This window comes from Amblyomma americanum, chromosome 4, assembly GCF_052857255.1.
Source record: "Amblyomma americanum isolate KBUSLIRL-KWMA chromosome 4, ASM5285725v1, whole genome shotgun sequence".
NCBI lineage: Eukaryota > Metazoa > Arthropoda > Arachnida > Ixodida > Ixodidae > Amblyomma > Amblyomma americanum.
Window position 1 is genome coordinate 29,231,033 of NC_135500.1, and position 26,688 is coordinate 29,257,720.

Below are 26,688 nucleotides of genomic sequence, written 5' to 3' on the forward strand. Positions count from 1 at the left end.
TGTACTAGAAAGTATGTCGCTAAGGGTAGACAGCTGGGCTAGTTGGTTGTTTGCATAATTATGGAACATGGTACCAGTGCTAGAGGCATGGACAAAAAGAGAAGACAACACAAACGCCGGTTTCTAAGATGTTGACAAGGGTCGTGGAAGGATTCACGTACAACAATGGTGTAACAGGGCTCAATGTACTAGAAAGTATGTCGCTAAGGGTAGACAGCTGGGCTAGTTGGTTGCCTGCATTATTATGGAACATGGCACCAGCGCAAGAGACAAGGAAAAAGGGAGAAGACTACACGAATGCCGGTTTCTAAGATGTTGACAAGGGTCGTGGAAGGATTCACACACAAAAAAGAATGTGTAACGAGGCTCAATGTACTAGAAAGTATGTCGCTAAGGGTAGACAGCTGGGCTAGTTGGTTGTTTGCATTATTATGGAACATGGTACCAGCGCAAGAGACAAGGACAAAGAAGAAGACAACACGAACGCCAGTTTCTAAGAGGTTGACAAGGATCGTGGAAGGAATCACACACGAAAAAGAAGGTGTAACGGGGCTCAATGTACTGGAAAGTATGTCGCTAAGTGTAGACAGCTGGGCTAGTTGGTTGTTTGCATTATTATGGAACATGGTACTAGCGCAAGAGACAAGGACAAAGGGAAAAGACAACACGAATGCCGGTTTCTAAGAGGTTGACAAGGATCGTGGAAGGAATCAGACACGAAAAAGAAGTTGTAACGGGGCTCAATGTACTACAAAGTAAGTCGCTAAGGGTAGACAGCTGGGCTAGTTGGTTGTTTGCATTATTATGGAACATGGTACCAGTGCTAGAGACATGGACAAAAAGAAAAGACAACACAAACGCCGGTTTCTAAGAGGTTGACAAGGATCGTGGAAGGAATCACACACGAAAAAGAAGGTGTAACGGGGCTCAATGTACTAGAAAGTATGTCGCTAAGGGTAGACAACTGGGCTAGTTGGTTGTTTGCATTATTATGGGACATGGTACAAGCGCAAGAGACAAGGACAAAGGGAGAAGACAACACGAACGCCGGTTTCTAAGAGGTTGACAAGGGCCGTGGAAAGATTCACACACAAAAAAGAAGGTGTAACGGGGCTCAATGTACTAGAAAGTATGTCGCTAAGTGTAGACAGCTGGACTAGTTGGTTGTTTGCATTATTATGGAACATGGTACTAGTGCAAGAGACAAGGACAAAGGGAGAAGACAACAAAAATGCCGGTTTCTAAGTGGTTGACAAGGATCGTGGAAGGAATCACACACGAAAAAGAAGGTGTAACGGGGCTCAATGTACTAGAAAGTATGTCGCTAAGGGTAGACAGCTGGGCTAGTTGGTTGTTTGCATTATTATGGAACATGGTACTAGCGCAAGAGACAAGGACAAAGGGAGAAGACAACACGAACGCAAGTTTCTAAGAGGTTGACAAGGGTTATGGAAAGATTCACACACAAAAAAGGTGTAACGGGGCTCAATGTACTAGAAAGTATGTCGCTAAGTGTAGACAGCTGGGCTAGTTGGTTGTTTGCATAATTATGGAACATGGTACCAGTGCTAGAGACATGGACAAAAAGAGAAGACAACAAAAAACGCCGGTTTCTAAGAGGTTGACAAGGGTCGTGGAAGGATTCACACAAAAAAGAAGGTGTAACGGGGCTCAATGTACTAGAAAGTATGTCGCTAAGTGTAGACAGCTGGGCTAGTTGGTTGTTTGTATAAATATGGAACATGGTACCAGTGCTAGAGACACGGACAAAAAGAGAAGACAACACAAACGCCGGTTTCTAAGAGGTTGACAAGGGTCGTGGAAGGATTCACACACAAAAAAGGTGTAACGGGGCTTAATATACTAGAAAGTATGTCGCTAAGGGTAGACAGTTGGGCTAGTTGGTTGTTTGCATTATTATGGAATATGGCACCAGCGCAAGAGACAAGGACAAAGGAAGAAGACAACACGAACGCCAGTTTCTAAGAAGTTGACAAGGATCGTGGAAGGAATCACACACGAAAAAGAAGGTGTAACGGGGCTCAATGTACTAGAAAGTATATCGCTAAGGGTAGACAGCTGGAATAGTTGGTTGTTTGCATAATTATGGAACATGGTACCAGTGCTAGAGGCATGGACAAAAAGAGAAGACAACACAAACGCCGGTTTCTAAGAGGTTGACAAGGGTCGTGGAAGGATTCACGTACAACAATGGTGTAACGGGGCTCAATGTACTAGAAAGTATGTCGCTAAGGGTAGACAGCTGGGCTAGTTGGTTGCCTGCATTATTATGGAACATGGCACCAGCGCAAGAGACAAGGAAAAAGGGAGAAGACTACACGAATGCCGGTTTCTAAGATGTTGACAAGGGTCGTGGAAGGATTCACACACAAAAAAGAATGTGTAACGAGGCTCAATGTACTAGAAAGTATGTCGCTAAGGGTAGACAGCTGGGCTAGTTGGTTGTTTGCATTATTATGGAACATGGTACCAGCGCAAGAGACAAGGACAAAGAAGAAGACAACACGAACGCCAGTTTCTAAGAGGTTGACAAGGATCGTGGAAGGAATCACACACGAAAAAGAAGGTGTAACGGGGCTCAATGTACTGGAAAGTATGTCGCTAAGTGTAGACAGCTGGGCTAGTTGGTTGTTTGCATTATTATGGAACATGGTACTAGCGCAAGAGACAAGGACAAAGGGAAAAGACAACACGAATGCCGGTTTCTAAGAGGTTGACAAGGATCGTGGAAGGAATCAGACACGAAAAAGAAGTTGTAACGGGGCTCAATGTACTAGAAAGTAAGTCGCTAAGGGTAGACAGCTGGGCTAGTTGGTTGTTTGCATTATTATGGAACATGGTACTAGCGCAAGAGACAAGGAAAAAGGGAAAAGACAACACGAATGCCGGTTTCTAAGAGGTTGACAAGGATCGTGGAAGGAATCACAAACGAAAAAGGAGTTGTAACGGGGCTCAATGTACTAAAAAGTAAGTCGCTAAGGGTAGACAGCTGGGCTAGTTGGTTGTTTGCATTATTATGGAACATGGTACTAGTGCAAGAGACAAGGACAAAGGGAGAAGACAACAAAAATGCCGGTTTCTAAGAGGTTGACAAGGATCGTGGAAGGAATCACACACGAAAAAGAAGTTGTAACGGGGCTCAATGTACTAGAAAGTATGTCGCTAAGGGTACACAGCTGGGCTAGTTGGTTGTTTGCATTATTATGGAACATGGTACCAGTGCTAGAGACATGGACAAAAAGAGAAGACAACACAAACGCCGGTTTCTAAGAGGTTGACAAGGATCGTGGAAGGAATCACACACGAAAAAGAAGGTGTAACGGGGCTCAATGTACTAGAAAGTATGTCGCTAAGGTAGACAGCTGGGCTAGTTGGTTGTTTGCATTAATATGGAACATGGTACTAGCGCAAGAGACAAGGACAAAGGGAGAAGACAACACGAAAGCAAGTTTCTAAGAGGTTGACAAGGGTTATGGAAAGATTCACACACAAAAAAGGTGTAACGGGGCTCAATGTACTAGAAAGTATGTCGCTAAGTGTAGACAGCTGGGCTAGTTGGTTGTTTGCATAATTATGGAACATGGTACCAGTGCTAGAGACATGGACAAAAAGAGAACACAACAAAAAACGCCGGTTTCTAAGAGGTTGACAAGGGTCGTGGAAGGATTCACACAAAAAAGAAGGTGTAACGGGGCTCAATGTACTAGAGAGTATGTCGCTAAGTGTAGACAGCTGGGCGAGTTGGTTGTTTGTATAATTATGGAACATGGTACCAGTGCTAGAGACACGGACAAAAAGAGAAGACAACACAAACGCCGGTTTCTAAGAGGTTGACAAGGGTCGTGGAAGGATTCACATACAAAAAAGGTGTAACGGGGCTCAATGTACTAGAAAGTATGTCGCTAAGGGTAGACAGTTGGGCTAGTTGGTTGTTTGCATTATTATGGAATTTCGCACCAGCGCAAGAGACAAGGACAAAGGGAGAAGACAACACGAACGCCGGTTTCTAAGAGGTTGACAAGGATCGTGGAAGGAATCACACACGAAAAAGAAGGTGTAACGGGGCTCAATGTACTGGAAAGTATGTCGCTAAGTGTAGACAGCTGGGCTAGTTGGTTGTTTGCATTATTATGGAACATGGTACTAGCGCAAGAGACAAGGACAAAGGGAAAAGACAACACGAATGCCGGTTTCTAAGAGGTTGACAAGGATCGTGGAAGGAATCAGACACGAAAAAGAAGGTGTAACGGGGCTCAATGTACAAGAAAGTATATAGCTAAGGGTAGACAGCTGGGCTAGTTGGTTGTTTGCATAATTATGGAACATGGTACCAGTGCTAGAGACATGGACAAAAAGAAAAGACAACACAAACGCCGGTTTCTAAGAGGTTGACAAGGATCGTGGAAGGAATCACACACGAAAAAGAAGGTGTAACGGGGCTCAATGTACTAGAAAGTATGTCGCTAAGGGTAGACAACTGGGCTAGTTGGTTGTTTGCATTATTATGGGACATGGTACAAGCGCAAGAGACAAGGACAAAGGGAGAAGACAACACGAACGCCGGTTTCTAAGAGGTTGACAAGGGCCGTGGAAAGATTCACACACAAAAAAGAAGGTGTAACGGGGCTCAATGTACTAGAAAGTATGTCGCTAAGTGTAGACAGCTGGACTAGTTGGTTGTTTGCATTATTATGGAACATGGTACTAGTGCAAGAGACAAGGACAAAGGGAGAAGACAACAAAAATGCCGGTTTCTAAGTGGTTGACAAGGATCGTGGAAGGAATCACACACGAAAAAGAAGGTGTAACGGGGCTCAATGTACTAGAAAGTATGTCGCTAAGGGTAGACAGCTGGGCTAGTTGGTTGTTTGCATTATTATTGAACATGGTACCAGTGCTTGAGACATGGACAAAAAGAGAAGACAACACAAACGCCGGTTTTTAAGAGGTTGACAAGGATCGTGGAAGGAATCACACACGAAAAAGAAGGTGTAACGGGGCTCAATGTACTAGAAAGTATGTCGCTAAGGTAGACAGCTGGGCTAGTTGGTTGTTTGCATTAATATGGAACATGGTACTAGCGCAAGAGACAAGGACAAAGGGAGAAGACAACACGAAAGCAAGTTTCTAAGAGGTAGACAAGGGTTATGGAAAGATTCACACACAAAAAAGGTGTAACGGGGCTCAATGTACTAGAAAGTATGTCGCTAAGTGTAGACAGCTGGGCTAGTTGGTTGTTTGCATAATTATGGAACATGGTACCAGTGCTAGAGACATGGACAAAAAGAGAAGACAACAAAAAACGCCGGTTTCTAAGAGGTTGACAAGGGTCGTGGAAGGATTCACACAAAAAAGAAGGTGTAACGGGGCTCAATGTACTAGAAAGTATGTCGCTAAGTGTAGACAGCTGGGCTAGTTGGTTGTTTGTATAATTATGGAACATGGTACCAGTGCTAGAGACACGGACAAAAAGAGAAGACAACACAAACGCCGGTTTCTAAGAGGTTGACAAGGGTCGTGGAAGGATTCACACACAAAAAAGGTGTAACGGGGCTTAATGTACTAGAAAGTATGTCGCTAAGGGTAGACAGTTGGGCTAGTTGGTTGTTTGCATTATTATGGAATATGGCACCAGCGCAAGAGACAAGGACAAAGGAAGAAGACAACACGAACGCCAGTTTCTAAGAAGTTGACAAGGATCGTGGAAGGAATCACACACGAAAAAGAAGGTGTAACGGGGCTCAATGTACTAGAAAGTATGTCGCTAAGGGTAGACAGCTGGGCTAGTTGGTTGTTTGCATAATTATGGAACATGGTACCAGTGCTAGAGGCATGGACAAAAAGAGAAGACAACACAAACGCCGGTTTCTAAGAGGTTGACAAGGGTCGTGGAAGGATTCACGTACAACAATGGTGTAACGGGGCTCAATGTACTAGAAAGTATGTCGCTAAGGGTAGACAGCTGGGCTAGTTGGTTGCCTGCATTATTATGGAACATGGCACCAGCGCAAGAGACAAGGAAAAAGGGAGAAGACTACACGAATGCCGGTTTCTAAGATGTTGACAAGGGTCGTGGAAGGATTCACACACAAAAAAGAATGTGTAACGAGGCTCAATGTACTAGAAAGTATGTCGCTAAGGGTAGACAGCTGGGCTAGTTGGTTGTTTGCATTATTATGGAACATGGTACCAGCGCAAGAGACAAGGACAAAGAAGAAGACAACACGAACGCCAGTTTCTAAGAGGTTGACAAGGATCGTGGAAGGAATCACACACGAAAAAGAAGGTGTAACGGGGCTCAATGTACTGGAAAGTATGTCGCTAAGTGTAGACAGCTGGGCTAGTTGGTTGTTTGCATTATTATGGAACATGGTGCTAGCGCAAGAGACAAGGACAAAGGGAAAAGACAACACGAATGCCGGTTTCTAAGAGGTTGACAAGGATCGTGGAAGGAATCAGACACGAAAAAGAAGTTGTAACGGGGCTCAATGTACTAGAAAGTAAGTCGCTAAGGGTAGACAGCTGGGCTAGTTGGTTGTTTGCATTATTATGGAACATGGTACCAGTGCTAGAGACATGGACAAAAAGAAAAGACAACACAAACGCCGGTTTCTAAGAGGTTGACAAGGATCGTGGAAGGAATCACACACGAAAAAGAAGGTGTAACGGGGCTCAATGTACTAGAAAGTATGTCGCTAAGGGCAGACAACTGGGCTAGATGGTTGTTTGCATTATTATGGGACATGGTACAAGCGCAAGAGACAAGGACAAAGGAAGAAGACAACACGAACGCCAGTTTCTAAGAAGTTGACAAGGATCGTGGAAGGAATCACACACGAAAAAGAAGGTGTAACGGGGCTCAATGTACTAGAAAGTATGTCGCTAAGGGTAGACAGCTGGGCTAGTTGGTTGTTTGCATAATTATGGAACATGGTACCAGTGCTAGAGGCATGGACAAAAAGAGAAGACAACACAAACGCCGGTTTCTAAGATGTTGACAAGGGTCGTGGAAGGATTCACGTACAACAATGGTGTAACAGGGCTCAATGTACTAGAAAGTATGTCGCTAAGGGTAGACAGCTGGGCTAGTTGGTTGCCTGCATTATTATGGAACATGGCACCAGCGCAAGAGACAAGGAAAAAGGGAGAAGACTACACGAATGCCGGTTTCTAAGATGTTGACAAGGGTCGTGGAAGGATTCACACACAAAAAAGAATGTGTAACGAGGCTCAATGTACTAGAAAGTATGTCGCTAAGGGTAGACAGCTGGGCTAGTTGGTTGTTTGCATTATTATGGAACATGGTACCAGCGCAAGAGACAAGGACAAAGAAGAAGACAACACGAACGCCAGTTTCTAAGAGGTTGACAAGGATCGTGGAAGGAATCACACACGAAAAAGAAGGTGTAACGGGGCTCAATGTACTGGAAAGTATGTCGCTAAGTGTAGACAGCTGGGCTAGTTGGTTGTTTGCATTATTATGGAACATGGTACTAGCGCAAGAGACAAGGACAAAGGGAAAAGACAACACGAATGCCGGTTTCTAAGAGGTTGACAAGGATCGTGGAAGGAATCAGACACGAAAAAGAAGTTGTAACGGGGCTCAATGTACTACAAAGTAAGTCGCTAAGGGTAGACAGCTGGGCTAGTTGGTTGTTTGCATTATTATGGAACATGGTACCAGTGCTAGAGACATGGACAAAAAGAAAAGACAACACAAACGCCGGTTTCTAAGAGGTTGACAAGGATCGTGGAAGGAATCACACACGAAAAAGAAGGTGTAACGGGGCTCAATGTACTAGAAAGTATGTCGCTAAGGGTAGACAACTGGGCTAGTTGGTTGTTTGCATTATTATGGGACATGGTACAAGCGCAAGAGACAAGGACAAAGGGAGAAGACAACACGAACGCCGGTTTCTAAGAGGTTGACAAGGGCCGTGGAAAGATTCACACACAAAAAAGAAGGTGTAACGGGGCTCAATGTACTAGAAAGTATGTCGCTAAGTGTAGACAGCTGGACTAGTTGGTTGTTTGCATTATTATGGAACATGGTACTAGTGCAAGAGACAAGGACAAAGGGAGAAGACAACAAAAATGCCGGTTTCTAAGTGGTTGACAAGGATCGTGGAAGGAATCACACACGAAAAAGAAGGTGTAACGGGGCTCAATGTACTAGAAAGTATGTCGCTAAGGGTAGACAGCTGGGCTAGTTGGTTGTTTGCATTATTATGGAACATGGTACTAGCGCAAGAGACAAGGACAAAGGGAGAAGACAACACGAACGCAAGTTTCTAAGAGGTTGACAAGGGTTATGGAAAGATTCACACACAAAAAAGGTGTAACGGGGCTCAATGTACTAGAAAGTATGTCGCTAAGTGTAGACAGCTGGGCTAGTTGGTTGTTTGCATAATTATGGAACATGGTACCAGTGCTAGAGACATGGACAAAAAGAGAAGACAACAAAAAACGCCGGTTTCTAAGAGGTTGACAAGGGTCGTGGAAGGATTCACACAAAAAAGAAGGTGTAACGGGGCTCAATGTACTAGAAAGTATGTCGCTAAGTGTAGACAGCTGGGCTAGTTGGTTGTTTGTATAAATATGGAACATGGTACCAGTGCTAGAGACACGGACAAAAAGAGAAGACAACACAAACGCCGGTTTCTAAGAGGTTGACAAGGGTCGTGGAAGGATTCACACACAAAAAAGGTGTAACGGGGCTTAATATACTAGAAAGTATGTCGCTAAGGGTAGACAGTTGGGCTAGTTGGTTGTTTGCATTATTATGGAATATGGCACCAGCGCAAGAGACAAGGACAAAGGAAGAAGACAACACGAACGCCAGTTTCTAAGAAGTTGACAAGGATCGTGGAAGGAATCACACACGAAAAAGAAGGTGTAACGGGGCTCAATGTACTAGAAAGTATGTCGCTAAGGGTAGACAGCTGGGCTAGTTGGTTGTTTGCATAATTATGGAACATGGTACCAGTGCTAGAGGCATGGACAAAAAGAGAAGACAACACAAACGCCGGTTTCTAAGAGGTTGACAAGGGTCGTGGAAGGATTCACGTACAACAATGGTGTAACGGGGCTCAATGTACTAGAAAGTATGTCGCTAAGGGTAGACAGCTGGGCTAGTTGGTTGCCTGCATTATTATGGAACATGGCACCAGCGCAAGAGACAAGGAAAAAGGGAGAAGACTACACGAATGCCGGTTTCTAAGATGTTGACAAGGGTCGTGGAAGGATTCACACACAAAAAAGAATGTGTAACGAGGCTCAATGTACTAGAAAGTATGTCGCTAAGGGTAGACAGCTGGGCTAGTTGGTTGTTTGCATTATTATGGAACATGGTACCAGCGCAAGAGACAAGGACAAAGAAGAAGACAACACGAACGCCAGTTTCTAAGAGGTTGACAAGGATCGTGGAAGGAATCACACACGAAAAAGAAGGTGTAACGGGGCTCAATGTACTGGAAAGTATGTCGCTAAGTGTAGACAGCTGGGCTAGTTGGTTGTTTGCATTATTATGGAACATGGTACTAGCGCAAGAGACAAGGACAAAGGGAAAAGACAACACGAATGCCGGTTTCTAAGAGGTTGACAAGGATCGTGGAAGGAATCAGACACGAAAAAGAAGTTGTAACGGGGCTCAATGTACTAGAAAGTAAGTCGCTAAGGGTAGACAGCTGGGCTAGTTGGTTGTTTGCATTATTATGGAACATGGTACTAGCGCAAGAGACAAGGAAAAAGGGAAAAGACAACACGAATGCCGGTTTCTAAGAGGTTGACAAGGATCGTGGAAGGAATCACAAACGAAAAAGGAGTTGTAACGGGGCTCAATGTACTAAAAAGTAAGTCGCTAAGGGTAGACAGCTGGGCTAGTTGGTTGTTTGCATTATTATGGAACATGGTACTAGTGCAAGAGACAAGGACAAAGGGAGAAGACAACAAAAATGCCGGTTTCTAAGAGGTTGACAAGGATCGTGGAAGGAATCACACACGAAAAAGAAGTTGTAACGGGGCTCAATGTACTAGAAAGTATGTCGCTGAGGGTACACAGCTGGGCTAGTTGGTTGTTTGCATTATTATGGAACATGGTACCAGTGCTAGAGACATGGACAAAAAGAGAAGACAACACAAACGCCGGTTTCTAAGAGGTTGACAAGGATCGTGGAAGGAATCACACACGAAAAAGAAGGTGTAACGGGGCTCAATGTACTAGAAAGTATGTCGCTAAGGTAGACAGCTGGGCTAGTTGGTTGTTTGCATTAATATGGAACATGGTACTAGCGCAAGAGACAAGGACAAAGGGAGAAGACAACACGAAAGCAAGTTTCTAAGAGGTTGACAAGGGTTATGGAAAGATTCACACACAAAAAAGGTGTAACGGGGCTCAATGTACTAGAAAGTATGTCGCTAAGTGTAGACAGCTGGGCTAGTTGGTTGTTTGCATAATTATGGAACATGGTACCAGTGCTAGAGACATGGACAAAAAGAGAACACAACAAAAAACGCCGGTTTCTAAGAGGTTGACAAGGGTCGTGGAAGGATTCACACAAAAAAGAAGGTGTAACGGGGCTCAATGTACTAGAGAGTATGTCGCTAAGTGTAGACAGCTGGGCGAGTTGGTTGTTTGTATAATTATGGAACATGGTTCCAGTGCTAGAGACACGGACAAAAAGAGAAGACAACACAAACGCCGGTTTCTAAGAGGTTGACAAGGGTCGTGGAAGGATTCACATACAAAAAAGGTGTAACGGGGCTCAATGTACTAGAAAGTATGTCGCTAAGGGTAGACAGTTGGGCTAGTTGGTTGTTTGCATTATTATGGAATTTCGCACCAGCGCAAGAGACAAGGACAAAGGAAGAAGACAACACGAACGCCAGTTTCTAAGAAGTTGACAAGGATCGTGGAAGGAATCACACACGAAAAAGAAGGTGTAACGGGGCTCAATGTACTAGAAAGTATGTCGCTAAGGGTAGACAGCTGGGCTAGTTGGTTGTTTGCATAATTATGGAACATGGTACCAGTGCTAGAGACATGGACAAAAAGAGAACACAACACAAACGCCGGTTTCTAAGAGGTTGACAAGGGTCGTGGAAGGATTCACGTACAACAATGGTGTAACGGGGCTCAATGTACTAGAAAGTATGTCGCTAAGGGTAGACAGCTGGGCTGGTTGGTTGTTTGCATTATTATGGGACATGGTACAAGCGCAAGAGACAAGGACAAAGGGAGAAGACAACACGAACGCCGGTTTCTAAGAGGTTGACAAGGGCCGTGGAAAGATTCACACACAAAAAAGAAGGTGTAACGGGGCTCAATGTACTAGAAAGTATGTCGCTAAGTGTAGACAGCTGGACTAGTTGGTTGTTTGCATTATTATGGAACATGGTACTAGTGCAAGAGACAAGGACAAAGGGAGAAGACAACACGAATGCCGGTTTCTAAGATGTTGACAAGGGTCGTGGAAGGATTCACACACAAAAAAGAATGTGTAACGAGGCTCAATGTACTAGAAAGTATGTCGCTAAGGGTAGACAGCTGGGCTAATTGGTTGTATGCATTATTATGGAACATGGTACCAGCACAAGAGACAAGGACAAAGGAAGAATACAACACGAACGCCAGTTTCTAAGAGGTTGACAAGTATCGTGGAAGGAATCACACACGAAAAAGAAGGTGTAACGGGGCTCAATGTACTAGAAAGTATGTCGCTAAGTGTAGACAGCTGGGCTAGTTGGTTGTTTGCATTATTATGGAACATGGTAATAGCGCAAGAGACAAGGACAAAGGGAGAAGACAACACGAATGCCGGTTTCTAAGAGGTTGACAAGGGTCGTGGAAGGATTCACACACAAAATAGGTGTAACGGGGCTCAATGTACTAGAAAGTATGTCGCTAAGGGTAGACAGCTGGGCTAGTTGGTTGTTTGCATTATTATGGAACATGGCACCAGCGCAAGAGACAAGGACAAAGGAAGAAGACAACACGAACGCCAGTTTCTAAGAGGTTGACAAGAGTCGTGGAAGGATTCACACACAAAAAAGAAGGTGTAACGGGGCTCAATATACAAGAAAGTATATAGCTAAGGGTAGACAGCTGGGCTAGTTGGTTGTTTGCATAATTATGGAACATGGTACCAGTGCTAGAGACATGGACAAAAAGAAAAGACAACACAAACGCCGGTTTCTAAGAGGTTGACAAGGATCGTGGAAGGAATCACACACGAAAAAGAAGGTGTAACGGGGCTCAATGTACTAGAAAGTATGTCGCTAAGGGTAGACAACTGGGCTAGTTGGTTGTTTGCATTATTATGGGACATGGTACAAGCGCAAGAGACAAGGACAAAGGGAGAAGACAACACGAACGCCGGTTTCTAAGAGGTTGACAAGGGCCGTGGAAAGATTCACACACAAAAAAGAAGGTGTAACGGGGCTCAATGTACTAGAAAGTATGTCGCTAAGTGTAGACAGCTGGACTAGTTGGTTGTTTGCATTATTATGGAACATGGTACTAGTGCAAGAGACAAGGACAAAGGGAGAAGACAACAAAAATGCCGGTTTCTAAGTGGTTGACAAGGATCGTGGAAGGAATCACACACGAAAAAGAAGGTGTAACGGGGCTCAATGTACTAGAAAGTATGTCGCTAAGGGTAGACAGCTGGGCTAGTTGGTTGTTTGCATTATTATGAAACATGGTACCAGTGCTAGAGACATGGACAAAAAGAGAAGACAACACAAACGCCGGTTTCTAAGAGGTTGACAAGGGTCGTGGAAGGATTCACACACAAAAAAGGTGTAACGGGGCTTAATGTACTAGAAAGTATGTCGCTAAGGGTAGACAGTTGGGCTAGTTGGTTGTTTGCATTATTATGGAATATGGCACCAGCGCAAGAGACAAGGACAAAGGAAGAAGACAACACGAACGCCAGTTTCTAAGAAGTTGACAAGGATCGTGGAAGGAATCACACACGAAAAAGAAGGTGTAACGGGGCTCAATGTACTAGAAAGTATGTCGCTAAGGGTAGACAGCTTGGCTAGTTGGTTGTTTGCATAATTATGGAACATGGTACCAGTGCTAGAGGCATGGACAAAAAGAGAAGACAACACAAACGCCGGTTTCTAAGATGTTGACAAGGGTCGTGGAAGGATTCACGTACAACAATGGTGTAACAGGGCTCAATGTACTAGAAAGTATGTCGCTAAGGGTAGACAGCTGGGCTAGTTGGTTGCCTGCATTATTATGGAACATGGCACCAGCGCAAGAGACAAGGAAAAAGGGAGAAGACTACACGAATGCCGGTTTCTAAGATGTTGACAAGGGTCGTGGAAGGATTCACACACAAAAAAGAATGTGTAACGAGGCTCAATGTACTAGAAAGTATGTCGCTAAGGGTAGACAGCTGGGCTAGTTGGTTGTTTGCATTATTATGGAACATGGTACCAGCGCAAGAGACAAGGACAAAGAAGAAGACAACACGAACGCCAGTTTCTAAGAGGTTGACAAGGATCGTGGAAGGAATCACACACGAAAAAGAAGGTGTAACGGGGCTCAATGTACTAGAAAGTATGTCGCTAAGGGTAGACAGCTGGGCTAGTTGGTTGTTTGCATAATTATGGAACATGGTACCAGTGCTAGAGACATGGACAAAAAGAGAAGACAACACAAACGCCGGTTTCTAAGAGGTTGACAAGGGTCGTGGAAGGATTCACGTACAACAATGGTGTAACGGGGCTCAATGTACTAGAAAGTATGTCGCTAAGGGTAGACAGCTGGGCTGGTTGGTTGTTTGCATTATTATGGAACATGGCACCAGCGCAAGAGACAAGGAAAAAGGGAGAAGACAACACGAATGCCGGTTTCTAAGATGTTGACAAGGGTCGTGGAAGGATTCACACACAAAAAAGAATGTGTAACGAGGCTCAATGTACTAGAAAGTATGTCGCTAAGGGTAGACAGCTGGGCTAATTGGTTGTTTGCATTATTATGGAACATGGTACCAGCACAAGAGACAAGGACAAAGGAAGAATACAACACGAACGCCAGTTTCTAAGAGGTTGACAAGTATCGTGGAAGGAATCACACACGAAAAAGAAGGTGTAACGGGGCTCAATGTACTAGAAAGTATGTCGCTAAGTGTAGACAGCTGGGCTAGTTGGTTGTTTGCATTATTATGGAACATGGTAATAGCGCAAGAGACAAGGACAAAAAGAGAAGACAACACAAACGCCGGTTTCTAAGAGGTTGACAAGGGTCGTGGAAGGATTCACACACAAAATAGGTGTAACGGGGCTCAATGTACTAGAAAGTATGTCGCTAAGGGTAGACAGCTGGGCTAGTTGGTTGTTTGCATTATTATGGAACATGGCACCAGCGCAAGAGACAAGGACAAAGGAAGAAGACAACACGAACGCCAGTTTCTAAGAGGTTGACAAGAGTCGTGGAAGGATTCACACACAAAAAAGAAGGTGTAACGGGGCTCAATGTACAAGAAAGTATATAGCTAAGGGTAGACAGCTGGGCTAGTTGGTTGTTTGCATAATTATGGAACATGGTACCAGTGCTAGAGACATGGACAAAAAGAAAAGACAACACAAACGCCGGTTTCTAAGAGGTTGACAAGGATCGTGGAAGGAATCACAAACGAAAAAGAAGGTGTAACGGGGCTCAATGTACTAGAAAGTATGTCGCTAAGGGTAGACAACTGGGCTAGTTGGTTGTTTGCATTATTATGGGACATGGTACAAGCGCAAGAGACAAGGACAAAGGGAGAAGACAACACGAACGCCGGTTTCTAAGAGGTTGACAAGGGCCGTGGAAAGATTCACACACAAAAAAGAAGGTGTAACGGGGCTCAATGTACTAGAAAGTATGTCGCTAAGTGTAGACAGCTGGACTAGTTGGTTGTTTGCATTATTATGGAACATGGTACTAGTGCAAGAGACAAGGACAAAGGGAGAAGACAACAAAAATGCCGGTTTCTAAGTGGTTGACAAGGATCGTGGAAGGAATCACACACGAAAAAGAAGGTGTAACGGGGCTCAATGTACTAGAAAGTATGTCGCTAAGGGTAGACAGCTGGGCTAGTTGGTTGGTTGCATTATTATGGAACATGGTACCAGTGCTAGAGACATGGACAAAAAGAGAAGACAACACAAACGCCGGTTTTTAAGAGGTTGACAAGGATCGTGGAAGGAATCACACACGAAAAAGAAGGTGTAACGGGGCTCAATGTACTAGAAAGTATGTCGCTAAGGTAGACAGCTGGGCTAGTTGGTTGTTTGCATTAATATGGAACATGGTACTAGCGCAAGAGACAAGGACAAAGGGAGAAGACAACACGAAAGCAAGTTTCTAAGAGGTTGACAAGGGTTATGGAAAGATTCACACACAAAAAAGGTGTAATGGGGCACAATGTACTAGAAAGTATGTCGCTAAGTGTAGACAGCTGGCTAGTTGGTTGTTTGCATAATTATGGAACATGGTACCAGTGCTAGAGACATGGACAAAAAGAGAAGACAACAAAAAACGCCGGTTTCTAAGAGGTTGACAAGGGTCGTGGAAGGATTCACACAAAAAAGAAGGTGTAACGGGGCTCAATGTACTAGAAAGTATGTCGCTAAGTGTAGACAGCTGGGCTAGTTGGTTGTTTGTATAATTATGGAACATGGTACCAGTGCTAGAGACACGGACAAAAAGAGAAGACAACACAAACGCCGGTTTCTAAGAGGTTGACAAGGGTCGTGGAAGGATTCACACACAAAAAAGGTGTAACGGGGCTTAATGTACTAGAAAGTATGTCGCTAAGGGTAGACAGTTGGGCTAGTTGGTTGTTTGCATTATTATGGAATATGGCACCAGCGCAAGAGACAAGGACAAAGGAAGAAGACAACACGAACGCCAGTTTCTAAGAAGTTGACAAGGATCGTGGAAGGAATCACACACGAAAAAGAAGGTGTAACGGGGCTCAATGTACTAGAAAGTATGTCGCTAAGGGTAGACAGCTGGGCTAGTTGGTTGTTTGCATAATTATGGAACATGGTACCAGTGCTAGAGGCATGGACAAAAAGAGAAGACAACACAAACGCCGGTTTCTAAGATGTTGACAAGGGTCGTGGAAGGATTCACGTACAACAATGGTGTAACAGGGCTCAATGTACTAGAAAGTATGTCGCTAAGGGTAGACAGCTGGGCTAGTTGGTTGCCTGCATTATTATGGAACATGGCACCAGCGCAAGAGACAAGGAAAAAGGGAGAAGACTACACGAATGCCGGTTTCTAAGATGTTGACAAGGGTCGTGGAAGGATTCACACACAAAAAAGAATGTGTAACGAGGCTCAATGTACTAGAAAGTATGTCGCTAAGGGTAGACAGCTGGGCTAGTTGGTTGTTTGCATTATTATGGAACATGGTACCAGCGCAAGAGACAAGGACAAAGAAGAAGACAACACGAACGCCAGTTTCTAAGAGGTTGACAAGGATCGTGGAAGGAATCACACACGAAAAAGAAGGTGTAACGGGGCTCAATGTACTGGAAAGTATGTCGCTAAGTGTAGACAGCTGGGCTAGTTGGTTGTTTGCATTATTATGGAACATGGTACTAGCGCAAGAGACAAGGAAAAAGGGAAAAGACAACACGAGTGCCGGTTTCTAAGAGGTTGACAAGGATCGTGGAAGGAATCACAAACGAAAAAGGAGTTGTAACGGGGCTCAATGTACTAAAAAGTAAGTCGCTAAGGGTAGACAGCTGGGCTAGTTGGTTGTTTGCATTATTATGGAACATGGTACTAGCGCAAGAGACAAGGACAAAGGGAGAAGACAACACGAATGCCGGTTTCTAAGTGGTTGACAAGGGTCGTGGAAGGATTCACACACAAAAAAGAAGGTGTAACGGAGCTCAATGTACTGGAAAGTATGTCGCTAAGTGTAGACAGCTGGGCTAGTTGGTTGTTTGCATAATTATGGAACATGGTACCAGTGCTAGAGACACGGACAAAAAGAGAAGACAACACAAACGCCGGTTTCTAAGAGGTTGACAAGAGTCGTGGAAGGATTCACACACAAAAAAGAAGGTGTAACGGGACTCAATGTACAAGAAAGTATATAGCTAAGGGTAGACAGCTGGGCTAGTTGGTTGTTTGCATAATTATGAAACATGGTACCAGTGCTAGAGACATGGACAAAAAGAAAAGACAACACAAACGCCGGTTTCTAAGAGGTTGACAAGGATCGTGGAAGGAATCACACACGAAAAAGAAGGTGTAACGGGGCTCAATGTACTAGAAAGTATGTTGCTAAGGGTAGACAACTGGGCTAGTTGGTTGTTTGCATTATTATGGGACATGATACAAGCGCAAGAGACAAGGACAAAGGGAGAAGACAACACGAACGCCGGTTTCTAAGAGGTTGACAAGGATCGTGGAAGGAATCACACACGAAAAAGAAGTTGTAACGTGGCTCAATGTACTAGAAAGTATGTCGCTAAGGGTAGACAGCTGGGCTAGTTGGTTGTTTGCATTATTATGGAACATGGTACCAGTGCTAGAGACATGGACAAAAAGAGAAGACAACACAAACGCCGGTTTCTAAGAGGTTGACAAGGATCGTGGAAGGAATCACACACGAAAAAAAGGTGTAACGGGGCTCAATGTACTAGAAAGTATGTCGCTAAGTGTAGACAGCTGGGCTAGTTGGTTGTTTGCATAATTATGGAACATGGTACCAGTGCTAGAGACATGGACAAAAAGAGAAGACAACAAAAAACGCCGGTTTCTAAGAGGTTGACAAGGGTCGCGGAAGGATTCACACAAAAAAGAAGGTGTAACGGGGCTCAATGTACTAGAAAGTATGTCGCTAAGTGTAGACAGCTGGGCTAGTTGGTTGTTTGTATAATTATGGAACATGGTACCAGTGCTAGGGACACGGACAAAAAGAGAAGACAACACAAACGCCGGTTTCTAAGAGGTTGACAAGGGTCGTGGAAGGATTCACATACAAAAAAGGTGTAACGGGGCTCAATGTACTAGAAAGTATGTCGCTAAGGGTAGACAGTTGGGCTAGTTGGTTGTTTGCATTATTATGGAATATGGCACCAGCGCAAGAGACAAGGACAAAGGAAGAAGACAACACGAACGCCAGTTTCTAAGAAGTTGGCAAGGATCGTGGAAGGAATCACACACGAAAAAGAAGGTGTAACGGGGCTCAATGTACTAGAAAGTATGTCGCTAAGGGTAGACAGCTGGGCTAGTTGGTTGTTTGCATAATTATGGAACATGGTACCAGTGCTAGAGACATGGACAAAAAGAGAAGACAACACAAACGCCGGTTTCTAAGAGGTTGACAAGGGTCGTGGAAGGATTCACGTACAACAATGGTGTAACGGGGCTCAATGTACTGGAAAGTATGTCGCTAAGGGTAGACAGCTGGGCTAGTTGGTTGTTTGCATTATTATGGAACATGGCACCAGCGCAAGAGACAAGGAAAAAGGGAGAAGACAACACGAATGCCGGTTTCTAAGATGTTGACAAGGGTCGTGGAAGGATTCACACACAAAAAAGAATATGTAACGAGGCTCAATGTACTAGAAAGTATGTCGCTAAGGGTAGACAGCTGGGCTAGTTGGTTGTTTGCATTATTATGGAACATGGTACCAGCACAAGAGACAAGGACAAAGGAAGAAGACAACACGAACGCCGGTTTCTAAGAGGTTGACAAGGATCGTGGAAGGAATCAGACACGAAAAAGAAGTTGTAACGGGGCTCAATGTACTAGAAAGTAAGTCGCTAAGGGTAGACAGCTGGGCTAGTTGGTTGTTTGCATTATTATGGAACATGGTACTAGCGCAAGAGACAAGGAAAAAGGGAAAAGACAACACGAATGCCGGTTTCTAAGAGGTTGACAAGGATCGTGGAAGGAATCACAAACGAAAAAGGAGTTGTAACGGGGCTCAATGTACTAAAAAGTAAGTCGCTAAGGGTAGACAGCTGGGCTAGTTGGTTGCTTGCATTACTATGGAACATGGTACTAGCGCAAGAGACAAGGACAAAGGGAGAAGACAACACGAATGCCGGTTTCTAAGAGGTTGACAAGGGTCGTGGAAGGATTCACACACAAAAAAGAAGGTGTAACGGGGCTCAATGTACTAGAAAGTATGTTGCTAAGGGTAGACAGCTGGGCTAGTTGGTTGTTTGCATTATTATGGAACATGGAACCAGCGCAAGAGACAAGGGCAAAGGAAGAAGACAACACGAACGCCAGTTTCTAAGAGGTTGACAAGGGTCGTGGAAGGATTCACACACAAAAAAGAAGGTGTAACGGGGCTCAATGTACTAGAAAGTATATCGCTAAGGGTAGACAGCTGGGCTAGTTGGTTGTTTGCATAATTATGGAACATGGTACCAGTGCTAGAGACATGGACAAAAAGAAAAGACAACACAAACGCCGGTTTCTAAGAGGTTGACAAGGATCGTGGAAGGAATCACACACGAAAAAGAAGGTGTAACGGGGCTCAATGTAATAGAAAGTATGTCGGTAAGGGTAGACAGCTGGGCTAGTTGGTTGTTTGCATTATTATGGAACATGGTACAAGCGCAAGAGACAGGGACAAAGGGAGAAGACAACACGAACGCCGGTTTCTAAGAGGTTGACAAGGGTTGTAGAAGGATTCACACACAAAAAAGAAGGTGTAACGGGGCTCAATGTACTGGAAAGTATGTCGCTAAGTGTAGACAGCTGGGCTAGTTGGTTGTTTGCATAATTATGGAACATGGTACCAGTGCTAGAGACACGGACAAAAAGAGAAGACAACACAAACGCCGGTTTCTAAGAGGTTGACAAGGATCGTGGAAGGAATCACACACGAAAAAGAAGGTGTAACGGGGCTCAATATACTAGAAAGTATGTCGATAAGTGTAGACAGCTGGGCTAGTTTGTTGTTTGCATAATTATGGAACATGGTGAGACACGGACAAAAAGAGAAGACCACACAAACGCCGGTTTCTAAGAGGTTGACAAGGGTCGTGGAAGGATTCACACACAAAAAAGGTGTAACGGGGCTCAATGTACTAGAAAGTATGTCGATAAGGGTAGACAGCTGGGCTAGTTGGTTGTTTCCATTAATATGGAACATGGTACTAGCGCAAGAGACAAGGACAAAGAGAGAAGACAACACGAACGCCGGTTTCTAGGAGGTTGACAAGGGTCATGGAAGGATTCACACACAAAAAAGAAGGTGTAACGGGGCTTAATGTACTAGAAAGTATGTCGCTAAGGGTAGACAGCTGGGCTAGTTGGTTGTTTGCATTATTATGGAACATGGTACTAGCGCAAGAGACAAGGACAAAGGAAGAAGACAACACGAACGCCAGTTTCTAAGAGGTTGACAAGGATCGTGGAAGGAATCACACACGAAAGAGAAGGTGTAACGGGGCTCAATGTACTAGAAAGTATGTCGCTAAGTGTAGACAGCTGGGCTAGTTGGTTGTTTGCATTATTATGGGACATGGTACAAGCGCAAGAGACACGGACAAAGGGAGAAGACAACACGAACGCCGGTTTCTAAGAGGTTGACAAGGGTCGTGGAAGGATTCACACACAAAAAAGGTATAACGGGGCTCAATGTACTAGAAAGTATGTCGCTAAGTGTAGACAGCTGGGCTAGTTGGTTGTTTGCATTATTATGGAACATAGTACAAGCGCAAGAGACAAGGACAAAGGGAAAAGACAACACGAATGCCTGTTTCTAAGAGGTTGACAAGGATCGTGGAAGGAATCACAAACGAAAAAGAAGGTGTAACGGGGCTCAATGTACTAGAATGTATGTCGCTAAGGGTAGACAGCTGGGCTAGTTGGTTGTTTGCATTATTATGGAACATGGTAATAGCGCAAGAGACAAGGGCAAAGGGAGAAGACAACACGAATGCCGGTTTCTAAGAGGTTGACAAGGGTCGTGGAAGGATTCACACACAAAAAAGGTGTAACGGGGCTCAATGTACTAGAAAGTATGTCGCTAAGGGTAGACAGCTGGGCTAGTTGGTTGTTTGCATTATTATGGAACATGGCACCAGCGCAAGAGACAAGGACAAAGGAAGAAGACAACACGAACGCCAGTTTCTAAGAGGTTGACAAGAGTCGTGGAAGGATTCACACACAAAAAAGAAGGTGTAACGGGGCTCAATGTACAAGAAAGTATATAGCTAAGGGTAGACAGCTGGGCTAGTTGGTTGTTTGCATAATTATGGAACATGGTACCAGTGCTAGAGACATGAACAAAAAGAAAAGACAACAAAAACGCCGGTTTCTAAGAGGTTGACAAGGATCGTGGAAGGAATCACACACGAAAAAGAAGGTGTAACGGGGCTCAATGTACTAGAAAGTATGTCGCTAAGGGTAGACAACTGGGCTAGTTGGTTGTTTGCATTATTATGGGACATGGTACAAGCGCAAGAGACAAGGACAAAGGGAGAAGACAACACGAACGCCGGTTTCTAAGAGGTTGACAAGGGCCGTGGAAAGATTCACACACAAAAAAGAAGGTGTAACGGGGCTCAATGTACTAGAAAGTATGTCGCTAAGTGTAGACAGCTGGACTAGTTGGTTGTTTGCATTATTATGGAACATGGTACTAGTGCAAGAGACAAGGACAAAGGGAGAAGACAACAAAAATGCCGGTTTCTAAGAGGTTGACAAGGATCGTGGAAGGAATCACACACGAAAAAGAAGTTGTAACGGGGCTCAATGTACTAGAAAGTATGTCGCTAAGGGTAGACAGCTGGGCTAGTTGGTTGTTTGCATTATTATGGAACATGGTACCAGTGCTAGAGACATGGACAAAAAGAGAAGACAACACAAACGCCGGTTTCTAAGAGGTTGACAAGGATCGTGGAAGGAATCACACACGAAAAAGAAGGTGTAACGGGGCTCAATGTACTAGAAAGTATGTCGCTAAGGGTAGACAGCTGGGCTAGTTGGTTGTTTGCATTATTATGGAACATGGTAATAGCGCAAGAGACAAGGGCAAAAGGAGAAGACAACACGAATGCCGGTTTCTAAGAGGTTGACAAGGGTCGTGGAAGGATTCACACACAAAAAAGGTGTAACGGGGCTCAATGTACTAGAAAGTATGTCGCTAAGGGTAGACAGCTGGGCTAGTTGGTTGTTTGCATTATTATGGAACATGGCACCAGCGCAAGAGACAAGGACAAAGGAAGAAGACAACACGAACGCCAGTTTCTAAGAGGTTGACAAGAGTCGTGGAAGGATTCACACACAAAAAAGAAGGTGTAACGGGGCTCAATGTACAAGAAAGTATATAGCTAAGGGTAGACAGCTGGGCTAGTTGGTTGTTTGCATAATTATGGAACATGGTACCAGTGCTAGAGACATGAACAAAAAGAAAAGACAACACAAACGCCGGTTTCTAAGAGGTTGACAAGGATCGTGGAAGGAATCACACACGAAAAAGAAGGTGTAACGGGGCTCAATGTACTAGAAAGTATGTCGCTAAGGGTAGACAACTGGGCTAGTTGGTTGTTTGCATTATTATGGGACATGGTACAAGCGCAAGAGACAAGGACAAAGGGAGAAGACAACACGAACGCCGGTTACTAAGAGGTTGACAAGGGCCGTGGAAAGATTCACACACAAAAAAGAAGGTGTAACGGGGCTCAATGTACTAGAAAGTATGTCGCTAAGTGTAGACAGCTGGACTAGTTGGTTGTTTGCATTATTATGGAACATGGTACTAGTGCAAGAGACAAGGACAAAGGGAGAAGACAACAAAAATGCCGGTTTCTAAGAGGTTGACAAGGATCGTGGAAGGAATCACACACGAAAAAGAAGTTGTAACGGGGCTCAATGTACTAGAAAGTATGTCGCTAAGGGTAGACAGCTGGGCTAGTTGGTTGTTTGCATTATTATGGAACATGGTACCAGTGCTAGAGACATGGACAAAAAGAGAAGACAACACAAACGCCGGTTTCTAAGAGGTTGACAAGGATCGTGGAAGGAATCACACACGAAAAAGAAGGTGTAACGGGGCTCAATGTACTAGAAAGTATGTCGCTAAGGGTAGACAGCTTAGCTAGTTGGTTGTTTGCATTAATATGGAACATGGTACTAGCGCAAGAGACAAGGACAAAGGGAGAAGACAACACGAACGCAAGTTTCTAAGAGGTTGACAAGGGTTATGGAAAGATTCACACACAAAAAAGGTGTAACGGGGCTCAATGTACTAGAACGTATGTCGCTAAGTGTAGACAGCTGGGCTAGTTGGTTGTTTGCATAATTATGGAACATGGTACCAGTGCTAGAGACATGGACAAAAAGAGAAGACAACAAAAAACGCCGGTTTCTAAGAGGTTGACAAGGGTCGTGGAAGGATTCACACAAAAAAGAAGGTGTAACGGGGCTCAATGTACTAGAAAGTATGTCGCTAAGTGTAGACAGCTGGGCTAGTTGGTTGTTTGTATAATTATGGAACATGGTACCAGTGCTAGAGACACGGACAAAAAGAGAAGACAACACAAACGCCGGTTTCTAAGAGGTCGACAAGGGTCGTGGAAGGATTCACACACAAAAAAGGTGTAACGGGGCTCAATGTACTAGAAAGTATGTCGCTAAGGGTAGACAGTTGGGCTAGTTGGTTGTTTGCATTATTATGGAATATGGCACCAGCGCAAGAGACAAGGACAAAGGAAGAAGACAACACGAACGCCAGTTTCTAAGAGGTTGACAAGGATCGTGGAAGGATTCACACACGAAAAAGAAGGTGTAACGGGGCTCAATGTACTAGAAAGTATGTCGCTAAGGGTAGACAGCTGGGCTAGTTGGTTGTTTGCATAATTATGAAACATGGTACCAGTGCTAGAGACACGGACAAAAAGAGAAGACAACACAAACGCCGGTTTCTAAGAGGTTGACAAGGGTCGTGGAAGGATTCACGTACAACAATGGTGTAACGGGGCTCAATGTACTAGAAAGTATGTCGCTAAGGGTAGACAGCTGGGCTAGTTGGTTGTTTGCATTATTATGGAACATGGCACCAGCGCAAGAGACAAGGAAAAAGGGAGAAGACAACACGAATGCCGGTTTCTAAGATGTTGAAAAGGGTCGTTGAAGGATTCACACACAAAAAAGAATGTGTAACGAGGCTCAATGTACTAGAAAGTATGTCGCTAAGGGTAGACAGCTGGGCTAGTTGGTTGTTTGCATTATTATGGAACATGGTACCAGCGCAAGAGACAAGGACAAAGGAAGAAGACAACACGAACACCAGTTTCTAAGAGGTTGACAAGGATCGTGGAAGGAATCACACACGAAAAAGAAGGTGTAACGGGGCTCAATGTACTAGAAAGTATGTCGCTAAGTGTAGACAGCTGGGCTAGTTGGTTGTTTGCATTATTATGGAACATGGTACTAGCGCAAGAGACAAGGACAAAGGGAAAAGACAACACGAATGCCGGTTTCTAAGAGGTTGACAAGGATCGTGGAAGGAATCAGACACGAAAAAGAAGTTGTAACGGGGCTCAATGTACTAGAAAGTAAGTCGCTAAGGGTAGACAGCTGGGCTAGTTGGTTGTTTGCATTATTATGGAACATGGTACTAGCGCAAGAGACAAGGAAAAAGGGAAAAGACAACACGAATGCCGGTTTCTAAGAGGTTGACAAGGATCGTGGAAGGAATCACAAACGAAAAAGGAGTTGTAACGGGGCTGAATGTACTAAAAAGTAAGTCGCTAAGGGTAGACAGCTGGGCTAGTTCGTTGTTTGCATTATTATGGAACATGGTACTAGCGGAAGAAACAAGGACAAAGGGAGAAGACAACACGAACGCCAGTCTCTAAGAGCTTGACAAGGATCGTGGAAGGATTCACACACAAAAAAGAAGGTGTAACGGGGCTCAATGTACTAGAAAGTATGTTGCTAAGGGTAGACAGCTGGGCTAGTTGGTTGTTTGCATTATTATGGAACAAGGCACCAGCGCAAGAGACAAGGACAAAGGAAGAAGACAACACGAACGAGGGTTTCTAAGAGGTTGACAAGGGTCGTGGAAGGATTCACACACAAAAAAGAAGGTGTAACGGGGCTCAATGTACTAGAAAGTATATCGCTAAGGGTAGACAGCTGGGCTAGTTGGTTGTTTGCATAATTATGGAACATGGTACCAGTGCTAGAGACATGGACGAAAAGAAAAGACAACACAAACGCCGGTTTCTAAGAGGTTGACAAGGATCGTGGAAGGAATCACACACGAAAAAGAAGGTGTAGCGGGGCTCAATATACTAGAAAGTATGTCGATAAGTGTAGACAGCTGGGCTAGTTGGTTGTTTGCATAATTATAGAACATGGTGAGACACGGACAAAAAGAGAAGACAACACAAACGCCAGTTTCTAAGAGGTTGACAAGGGTCGTGGAAGGATTCACACACAAAAAAGGTGTAACGGGGCTCAATGTACTAGAAAGTATGTCGATAAGGGTAGACAGCTGGGCTAGTTGGTTGTTTCTATTATTATGGAACATGGTACTAGCGCAAGAGACAAGGACAAAGGGAGAAGACAACACGAACGCCGGTTTCTAGGAGGTTGACAAGGGTCGTGGAAGGATTCACACAAAAAAAAGAAGGTGTAACGGGACTTAATGTACTAGAAAGTATGTCGCTAAGGGTAGACAGCTGGGCTAGTTGGTTGTTTGCATTATTATGGAACATGGTACTAGCGCAAGAGACAAGGATAACGGAAGAAGACAACACGAACGCCGGTTTCTAAGAGGTTGACAAGGGTTGTGGAAGGATTCACACTCAAAAAAGAAAGTGTAACGGGGCTCAATGTACTAGAAAGTATGTCGCTAAGTGTAGACAGCTGGGCTAGTTGGTTGTTTGCATAATTATGGAACATGGTACCAGTGCTAGAGACACGGACAAAAAGAGAAGACAACACAAACGCCGGTTTCTAAGAGGTTGATAAGTGTCGTGGAAGGATTCACACAAAAAAGAAGGTGTAACGGGGCTCAATGTACTAGAACGTATGTCGCTAAGTGTAGACAGCTGGGCTAGTTGGTTGTTTGTATAATTATGGAACATGGTACCAGTTCTAGAGACACGGACAAAAAGAGAAGACAACACAAACGCCGGTTTCTAAGAGGTTGACAAGGGTCGTGGAAGGATTCACACACAAAAAAGGTGTAACGGGGCTCAATGTACTAGAAAGTATGTCGCTAAGGGTAGACAGTTGGGCTAGTTGGTTGTTTGCATCATTATAGAACATGGTACTAGTGCAAGAGACAAGGACAAAGGAAGAAGACAACACGAACGCCAGTTTCTAAGAGGTTGACAAGGATCGTGGAAGGAATCACACACGAAAGAGAAGGTGTAACGGTGCTCAATGTACTAGAAAGTATGTCGCTAAGGGTAGACAGCTGGGCTAGTTGTTTGTTTGCATTATTATGGGACATGGTACAAGCGCAAGAGACAAGGACAAAGGGAGAAGACAACACGAACGCCGGTTTCTAAGAGGTTGACAAGGGTCGTGGAAGGATTCACACACAAAAAAGAAGGTATAACGGGGCTCAATGTACTAGAAAGTATGTCGCTAAGTGTACACAGCTGGGCTAGTTGGTTGTTTGCATTATTATGGAACATGGTACTAGCGCAAGAGACAAGGACAA